This window comes from Peromyscus maniculatus, chromosome 4 (genome assembly GCF_049852395.1).
Source record: "Peromyscus maniculatus bairdii isolate BWxNUB_F1_BW_parent chromosome 4, HU_Pman_BW_mat_3.1, whole genome shotgun sequence".
NCBI classification, from domain to species: Eukaryota; Metazoa; Chordata; class Mammalia; order Rodentia; family Cricetidae; genus Peromyscus; species Peromyscus maniculatus.
This window is the reverse complement of record NC_134855.1, coordinates 47478985-47489516: the sequence shown is the minus strand read 5'-3', so window position 1 is coordinate 47489516 and position 10532 is coordinate 47478985.

The window sequence follows — 10532 nt, the reverse complement described above, 5'->3', positions numbered from 1 at the left end:
CATAGGTACATTTTTTTCTAGGGCTTGTATCTTATCAGTCAATTTTTCATATTTGGCACAGATATCAAACCACTTTTTAAAGGATAAAATATGAATTGTCAAATTGGTAATAGTTATAATCAACATTATATCAATCCTGCTATGTCCGTTATTCCTTCATTTATTTTTTCCAATTTTAAACCATGCATTGTGGAACCATATGGTGTCTTAACTCCCTTCATCATAATATTCCCTTTTTTTTTTTGGTTTTTTTTGGTTTTTCGAGACAGGGTTTCTCTGTGTAGCTTTGAGCCTTTCCTGGAACTCACTTGGTAGCCCAGGCTGGCCTCGAACTCACAGAGATCCGCCTACCTCTGCCTCCCAAGTGCTGGGATTAAAGGCGTGCGCCACCACCGCCCGGCCTATAATATTCCCTTTTAATGTGGGAAAGATTTTTTTTTTAAATAAAATCCAAGTCTCTCCTTCAGAATTCTCTGGTGTCTCACCTGATCTGATGACTTTCCAGTTTGTCTACAGCAGCAACTACGGCAAAGGCAGAGCTGGGCAGGGGGTCGGAAGTAGGGATGCCCTGATAGCCAGCCAGCCAGACTAGCATGGTGGGCACCGGGGCCTCAGGCGGCTGCTCCTGTGCCGCATGGGCCAGGCTGAGATCTCCTGCAACTCCTCACCTGCGGCTGGGGGCTGAGGGTATACGGCAGTGGCAGCGGCACCGGCAGCAGAAACCCAAGCGGGTACAAGAGGCTGTCAAGGTGGCATGGGGATGAGGTCCAGGGCCACCTGCAACTCTGGGGAGAGGGAGTGAGCTGCCTGAGAAGCAGACACAGGGAGACATGCAGGAGAAACTCGCGTGACAAGCGAGAGGCCACAGGAGCCCTGTGATGGGCTTCTCCTGGCCCCAGCCTCCCCTAGGCCTATGTTTCAGCAGTCTCAATTTCTGTTTAGGTCTCAGTTTCTGTTTCAGTTTTGATTTCTGATAGGGCAGATGGGGGAGAGATTGCATAAAGTACCAGGCATGAGTCAGCACTTACAGCCCCAGCCAATCAGAAATATATTAGTGTGCCTGCTGCTCGCTTGGCCAATCATGTTTAGGATGACCTAATCCCCTCCTTATAAAAGGAGCCTGAGAGCCTCTCGAAGGGTCCTCACCATTTTGTTGTGTGGCTGACCCTTGCATGCAGGAACTCTTTCGAGAAATAAATGCTCTTGCTTTTGCACACGTGAGTGGTGGTCTTTTGTGGGGTGATCTGCAGAGCTGTGGGAGACCAGCTCCTGCTTTTATTCACCCCAGAGACTCTTGAGGAATGAAGGATAAGGAACTTAGGTAGAGCTGGGCATCGGTGGCATGCGCCTTTAGTCTTTATTCCCAGCACTCGGGAGGCAGAGCCAGGCAAATCACTGTGAGTTCGAGGCCAGCCTGGGCTACAGAGTGAGATCCAGGACAGGCACCAAAACTACACAGAGAAACCCTGTCTCGAAAAACCAAAAAAGAAGAAGAAGAAGAAGAAGAAGAAGAAGAAGAAGAAGAAGAAGAAGAAGAAGAAGAAGAAGAAGAAGAAGAAGAAGAAGAAGAAGAAGAAAAGAAAAGGAACTTAGAAATAGATGGGGAGAGAAACAGAGAGACAAGCAGAATAGCGTCGGGCCCAGAACTTTATTCCAAAGGTCTATTTATAACAATGCTAAGCGATGGAGCAAAAGACCTCCCCCTTGCTAGTTAGACCCTTGCAAACACCTGGTCCCCAGGCCTGTGATCCAATCAACCTTCCATGCAGTCCTGCTAGGTACAGCCACTAGGAAACCTAGGGGGCTCCAACACAGACCCTAACAGCAAGGAACCCCCCAAATGACAGAGCCAGCCACAAGCAGTGACTTCAGTGGGTAGCTGCCTCATGATCTCCTGCCCCACACTGGACACCAGATGAAGCATTTACTTATATTGTTCAGTTATCAAATAAAACTCAGGAGTCAGATACTGAGATAAAAACCAGATTGATTAGAGAAGTGGCAGAGAAGAGATCAGTGACCTCCTCTCTCTCTCCTTCCCATATTCAAAAGCGTCCATGAATCTTTCTAGCCTCACTCTAGTACTTCCTGTGTCTCTCTATGTATTTTGGGTCCTCCAAAACCTCTATGGCTAATTCCAGTCAGCCAGTTGCTAACTCCATCCCTTGATTAAAAGTTAAACTTTATTGTCAGTCTCGGAGTGTCAATGCAAACAAATATCCTGCAACATGTCATTCTCATTGTAGGCTTAAAATAGGGTTTTCTTCCTCTTGCATAGGGAAGAACTCTAATAAATGCAAATCTTGTGTTAAGAGCCTCTTTATTAATTTTGGAAGAAACTGTGTTTATCTTTCAGTTATAACTTTCCTCTTTTCTGTGTGGTTTTATTTTCATTTCAGAGGCAACTTGGTAACATCACAAGGCTATAGTTCCACAGTAGAATCCTTGCCTAGCATGCTTGAGGCCCTGGATCCTGTCAAGGAGTGGGAAGTGTTAAGAGTACTTTACACCTGGAATCATAACTCATGTTTATAATCCCAGCAGCTAGGACACTGAAGCAGGAAGATCACAATTTCTGGACTAGCCTAGGTTACAGAGACCCTGTCTCAGAGAGAGAAAGAGACACAAACACACATGGGGAGTGTGGGGGTGGGGAAGTGTAGTAGTACACAACTACAATCCCAGCACTTGGGAGTTTGAGACAATAGGATCATCACAGAAAAGGCCAGCTTAGAGTACACAATGAGATCATGTCTCAAAATTTAAAAAAAAAAAAAAAAAAAAAAAAAAAAAAAAAAAAAAAAAAAAGGAGCTAGAGAGATGGCTCAGTGGTTAAGAACACTTGCTCACTTGCTGCTCTTCCAGAGGACACAGGTTCAATTCCTAACCCCAACACGGCAGCTCACAAGACCCGAGGAACGTGAGTTCCAAAGGTTCTGATGCCCTCTTCTGGCATCTGCGTGCACTGCATGCATGTGATGTATATGCATACATGAAAGCAAAACATACGTGTAAATAAAAATGAAATCTTTTCTAAAGATTTATTTTATTATTGATGTGTGTGTGTGTGTGAGAGAGAGAGAGGGCGGGGGAGAGAGAGGGAGAAGGAGAGAGAGACTGATTGAAACTCAGCCAGCAGAGGCCATATGTATGAGATTCCCCGGCACTGACGTTACAGGTGATTGTGAAGTACAGTCAGTTGTGATTCGGTGTTTGGAACGGAATTCTGATCCTCTGCAATGGCAGTTGAGCTGCTGAGCCATCTCGCCAGCCTCCGATAATAGTTTTCTTGAGGCAGGATCTCATTTTGTTGCCCAAGCTGTCTTGAACCCATTATCCTAGCTCAGCCTCCAGAGTGCTGAATTACAGATGTATGTGTGCCACACTGCTTCGCTCATGGTCCAGCTTAACTAAGAGAGACTAGCAGTTGGAAGATTGTTTAGTGAAATATTAGCATTTCATAGTGTTAAGATGAATCTTTGATAATCTCCCTCCTTTCTCATTTTTCTCCTTGTCTACCCCAACACATATGAAAGTGTTAAGATTTTGTGTCATTTGAAGAGGTTATGAATAACATAGTTACAAAGATTTACCTGTAATTCTTTGTGTATAAATAAATTTTAACTTCTCTTAGTCACAAGGCTGTATGATAAATTTATGTTTGACTTCATAAGAAACTGCAAGGCATGGTGGCACATCCCTGTAACTCCGCCATTTAGGAGGCCGAGGCAGGAGAATGGATAGTTCAAAGTCAACCTGGACTACAGAGTGAGATAACAAAGAAACAAGAAAGTACCAAAGAGGTAGGAGCATTTTACATTCTACAGTGACGCAGGGCATCTCCTGACTTCTCAAAAACCATTTTGTTTTGGTTTTGTTTTTTGAGACATGGTCGTATGTAAGTAACTCACTCTGGTTTGGGATCTCATAATTAGCCAAGGATGACCCCAAGCTCCTATTGTTCCTGCTCCTACTTCACTAAAGCTGGGGTTACAGGCATGCACTGCCCTGCGGGACTCTCACTGACTTTAGTTATTGTGTATCTACTTCTTCCTTTTTTGTGTGGTAATATATTGTGTACCCTAATAAAATTTGCTTGAAGATCAGAGAGACAAAGGAACAAGCCACTGCCACATCTTACCTCTAGGACTCCTCAGCCTGAAAATGCCTTCAGTTCCTGTCTCCTCAGGCCTTATATACCTTTCTCTGCCCAGCCATCACGTCCTTCTTAGTGCTGGAATGTGTGTGCTGGGTGGTGGTGGCACACATCTTTAATCCCAGCACTCGGGAGGCTGAGCCAGGCAGATCTCTGTGAGTTCCAGTCCAGCCTGGTCTACAGAGTGAGATCCAGGACAGACACCAAAACTACACAGAGAAACACTGTCTCTGGTGGTAGGGGGCTAGGGGGTGGGGGTTTGGGGGGGTGGGGGGTAGGAAGGTGTGTGTGCTTCCCAAGCAAAGGAATGAGAGAGATATCAAGGGCTGGGATTAAAGGTGAGTGATTCCCAAATACTGGGATTAAAGGTGTGTGCCACCACTGCCTGGTTCTGTTTCTCTCCTAGACTGAGTCAATCTCATGTAGTCCAGGGTGACTTTGAACTCACAGAGATCCAGACAAAAATCTGCCTCCCAGTGCTGAGGATTAAAGGTGTGTGCCACCACACCTGGCATCTATGTTTAATCTAGTTGCTGGTTCTGTTCTCTGATCTTCAGGCAAATTTTATTAGGGTACACAATATATCACCACTTTTGTTTTGGTTTGGTTTGGTTTTTCAAGACAGGGTTGTTGCTTGGCTGTCCTGGAACTCACTCTGTAGACCAGGCTGGCCTCGAACTCAGAGATCCACCTGTCTCTGCCTCCGAGTACTGGGATTAGCGGTGTGGGCCAGCAGTTATTGTGTATCTTCTTATTGCCATTCTAGGGGTAGGCATCTCGTTGTAGTTTATTTTGTACTTCTTTAATAACTAGCTGGGCATATTTCATGTGTTTAATGTATATTTATGTATTTATCTTCTTTCATAAACTACTAATTGATTTTTTTTTGGTCATTTTGAAATCTGAGTATAAATTCTTTTTTAAAATGTTAATCCCGCCGGGCAGTGGTGGCACACGACTTTAATCCCAGCACTCGGGAGGCAGAGCCAGGTCTGTGAATTCAAGGCCAGCCTGGACCACCAAGTGAGTTCCAGGAAAAGGGACAAAGATACACAGAGAAACCCTGTCTCAAAAAACCAAAGGGAAAAAAAAAGGTTAATCCCATTTTTGGTCCATTTTGAAATCTTGGGTATTTAAGATTCTATTGCAATCTATATCACACTTGCACAAGTCTACAAGCTTGAAAATAAAATTGTCTGTTTTTGTCTTGTTGTGTTTGTAGGATGTTGTTGCTGTTAGTTTGAGAAAGAGTCTTGGGTAGCCCAGGTTAGCCTCAAGCTCATTTTATAGCCAAGATGATCTTGAATTTCTGTTCCTCTTGCCTCCACTTCCTGTGATGGAATTATAAGGGTGAGCCACCATAACCAACTCTAAATCTGAGTATTTTTTTTCATGTGACTGATGATTATATTGAATGGTTCTCTGATTTTGAGATCATGACCAAAACAGGTAAGAAACCTGGGAAATACCCGGATCTCTGTACATGTACTGCTATGTCCCTGCAACTGAAAAGGGCAGGTGACATTTAAACATTCTTATTTTTGCTGCTCCAGTGCTGAGGAGATGGATGATAAGTGTTAGGATTTTGTAGAAATGCATGAATAGGTGGAGACTGCTGAAGAATGTCGAAAGGCTGCATTTGTCAGCAGGCATCATCGTGCATGAGCAGGGTAAAAGCCCTTGTTTTTCTCCACAGGAATATGGTCCTATAGAGAAATCAGCACACATCTGTGCGAGTCCAGCTCCCACCTTTTGAAGGGTTCTTGGGTGGAGGAGAGAGGAATGAGGAAATAGATAGAGAGACCTAGCCGATGAGGAGAAAGACAGAAACACAGAATAGCTTCTGGAGGGCCTGGGTCAATACCCAACAATCTTGTCCATCATTTAAAGGGCTTTTTATAATATGCCAAGGGGAGAGGGGAAAGACCTCCCCCTTGCAAGATCAAAGTACACTGTATAGCCAAGTGTAGACCCCTCCAAACACCTGTTTAACACACCCGTGATCAAATCATCTCCTTATGTAACCCTGCTGGGTAAAGCAAGTCCAGATTTTCTAACCTTGAGTAAGGTCTCACTAGATAGCCTCTGTGAGCTCCCTCACACATCTCACACACACTGGTCAGTACATGCTTTCATTCACAGACTCTGATCAGTGTGTGCTGGTGGACACACTATTTCTACACAGTTAGCAGTTAAAAGTGTTCCTAGATTTTATTTGTCTTTTTTTTGGGGGGGGGGGGTTGGTTTGTTTGTTGTTGTTTTGTTTTATTGAGACAGGGTCTCACTATGTAGCTCTTGGCTGGCCTGAAACCTACTATATAGACCAGGCTAGCCTTAGATTCATAGAGATTGACCTGCCCCTACCTTCCAAATGCTGGGATTAAGGGTGTGGGCCACAACACCCAGCTGGGTTTTCCAAAATAATTTTTATTTACTTTTTAATGTTATGTGTTTGGGTGTTTTATCTACATGAACGTCTGTGCATTATGTGTATTCAATACCCTCAGAGGCCAGATGAGGGCACCGAATCCGCTGGAATTGGATTGTTAGCCTCCGTGTGAGTGCTGGGACCCGAACCCAAGTCCTCTGGAAGAGCAAGTTCTCTTAACTGCTGAGCCATCTCTCCAGCCCCTTATTTGGGTTATAATTTGATGATCCATTAGGAGAAATATTGAACAAATTTTAAATTATGTATCACTGTTAACTGATGGTTGTGAAATGTTTTACTCACGATATACAAGGCTGGGGCATGAATGAATGATGTTCAGAGTGTTTCTAACACTAGGTAATGGGTTGAAAGCAGTCTGGCTTTCTGTCGATTGCTCTTCTACAGCACTGTAACTCTTGGCTGTCCTTTACCAGGTGTTATTAATTTATTTTGCCATATATCCGGCTCTCTGGAATTAAGCTAGAATTCTGGAGAGATCACTTATGATGATCTCTTTCAGGATTTATATTTTTTGTACACAGATTGTATAACCTAAGGTGATGATTTCCAAAAACCAGGGATAGGAGTGGGGACACTGGTGTGTGGATGTCAGGTCCCCTGGAACTGGAGTTACAGACAGTTGTGAGCTGCCAGGTGGGTGCTGGGAATTGAACCTGGGTCCTCTGGAAGAGCAACCAGTGCTCTTAACTGCTGAGCCATCCCTCCAGTCTGCTAACCAGTTCTTAAAGTAAGGTCAGCAGACCTTAGTGGAACCCCAAGGTACTTTCAAGGAGTCTACGGATATCAAGATTATTTTCATAGTAATGTTAAGACGTGCATTTTTTAGAAAACTTTTTAGCTTGTATTTCTTTAAGCTTTAGATACTCTAAACTTTAGAGTCTAAAAAGATGCTATCAGTTGTTCTTGGATTTTTCAAATGTTTGTTTTTGGTTTCTCCAAGAACATGGTGAACTGTGTAGAGAAGGGATTGTATATCTGAAGGAGATGCTGGAGCTGTAGAGATGCTGGAGTGGTTAAGAGCACAGGCCGCCCTTCCAAAGGATCCAGGTTCAATTCCCAGTGCTCACATGGTGGCTTACAACTCCAGCTCCAGGGAATCTAATGCCCACTTCTGATCTCTGCAGGCACCAGGCATGCACATGGTTCAGAGACATATGTGCAGACAAAACACCCATACACATAAAAATAATATGGATATTTTTTTAAAAGTAGATACAATTACCATTGGAACAGTGTTTATTCCACAGAAGTAATCACAGTTTTACTAACCCACCAGCTAAAACCTGGGTGTAGTGGCTAACACTTGTAATCTCAGGACGTGGGAAGCAGAGGAAGGAAGATTGTCATACATTTGAGGCCAGCTTGGTCTACATAGCTACTTCCAGGCCAGTCACAGCTACATAGCAGGACTCCCTTCTTAAAAAAAAACGGAAACAAACAAAATAGTACCTGCCCATAAGGTTTAACCCCTTTTATCAATGCTCTGTATAGATCAAATGATCTTGCTTCTACATTTTTTTTTAAGTTTTAACAATAGAAAAGCAGCTTTCTGGACTAGGGGGATGACTCAGAGGGTAAAGGCAATTGCCAACAAGCCTAAGGCCCTGAGTTCAATCCCCAGAACCAACAAAGTGGAAAAAGAGAACTAACTCCTGTGGGTTGTCTTCTGACCTTTGCATAGTGAATATGTGTGTGGAGGTCAGCACTCATGTACACACACACACACACACACACACACACACACACACACACACACACAGAGTAAGTAAATACATTTTAAACTGAAAAGGGAAAACAGCATTCTCTATAATTAACTCCTTACTATTATAATGTACATTTTATTGCCAATAATCCACCAGACATTTATCTCCCTTTGTTCCATTGTAATCGATCACTACCCTAGCCTCATTCTCAGCATAATTATCTCTTGGAATTAATCTATGTGTCAATGTCACGTTTTAACCCATTTTTACACATTAGTAAAAAGATACACAGAATCATGTCTGTGGTGCTGAGAATCAAACCCAGAATCCTGTGTATGCTAGAAAGTATTGTATTACTAATCTACACCCCAACCCTGTATATATAATTTTATGTTTATATATGAATATACAATTACCTAAAATAGATTCCATTTGATTTTTAAAATAGAAAAAAGTTAGCAGTGGTGGTAGTGCACACCTTTAATCCCAGCACTCGGGAGGCAGAGGCAGGCAGATCTCTGTGAGTTCAAGGCCAGCCTGGTCTACAGATCAAGATCCAGGACAGCCAGGGCTACACAGAGAAAACCTGTGTCAAAGAAACAAACAAATAAAAAACAAAACAAAACCAAAAAAGGACACAAAGAAGTTGACTTCAGTCTCTGTGGACTAATGGTTGTTGTACATCTAGCTAGTTTCAACCACCCTTTCCTGTCAACAGTTAACACCATCACCAACTAACATTTTCAAGACATTTCTTACAAGAGAAAGAGCTTAATGTACCCGCTCAATGTGCTAAAGGTTTTATATATAGTAACTCATTCTTATAATAACTGTGAAATGTACGTTTTATAGAAAATAATCTTAGATACATTCTCAACTTCATCAGCCTTTTACTGTTCTTTTTTTAAGTTGTGTTCTTTCTTTTAATAATGAAAAGAGATGTCATCACACCTTTTAAGGGCAATCTTGCATTTACATATTAGATCCTGACTCCTCAAGATTGTAACTGTGCCAGGCATGGTGGCACACACCTTTAATTCCAGCACTCTGAGGCAGAGGCAGGCAATTCTCTATCTATAAATGGAGTTCAAGGACAGCTAGGGACTCATAATGAGACCTTATCTCAATAAATAAAAATAAGTAAATATAAAAAAGAACAAAATAAAAAGATTGTAATTGCATCCAATATTTTCTCTCCTTGTTAAGATTTTTAAAAATGTGTATGGGGAGTTTCCCTGCATGTGTCCATGCACCATATACATGCAGTGCCTTCAGAGTCCAGAGGAGGGCATCAGATCCCCTACAGCGAAAGTTACAAGCGGTTGGGAGCCACCATGTGGGTGTTGGGAATTGAACAGATCCTCTGAAAGAGTGGTCTTAACCATTGGGCCTTTTTTACTCCAGCCTTCTTTATTTTTAAATTTAATTTCATTTATTATTTCCTCTGTGGGGAGAGTGAGTCCGATCTCTCCTTTCACCGTGGGTTCCAGGGATTTAACTAAGGTTGCCTGCTGAGCCATCTTGCCAGCTTTTATTTCTATCTATCTATCTATCTATCTATCTATCTATCTATCTATCTATCTATCTATCTATTTATTTAAGACAGGGTCTATACATAACCCTTGACTGGCCTGGAACTCTCTGCATGCACCAGACTGGCTTCACAAAGATTCACCTGTCATTGTCTCTTCAGCATAGCCTAGTAGTGTATGGCACCACCACCTCCATTCCCGCATTATTTATTTATTTATTTATTTATTTATTTATTTATTTATTTATTTATTTATGGTTTTTCTTTTTCTTTTCTTTGGTTTTATGAGACAGGGTTTCTCTGTGTAGTCTCTGTGTAGCTTTGCGCCTTTCCTGGAACTCACTTTGGAGATCAGGCTGGCCTCGAACTCACAGATCTGCCTGGCTTTGCCTCCCGAGTGCTGGGATTACAGGCGTGTGCCGCCACCACCCGGCTTTTTCAAGACAGGGTTTCTCAGTGTAGTCTTAGCTATTCTTGGCTGTCCTAGAACTCGCTCTGTAGACCAGGCTGACCTCAAACTCACAGAGATCTGCTTGCCTCTGCCTCCCGAGTGCTGGGATTTAAAGGTGTGCGCCACCACTGCCCAGCTGTCTCATAGACAGTAGTGGTAATGATAATTATGATGGTGATGGTGATGATGGGTTTAGGAATGCGGATCAGTAGTAGATAGCTTGCCAAACATGCACAAAGTCC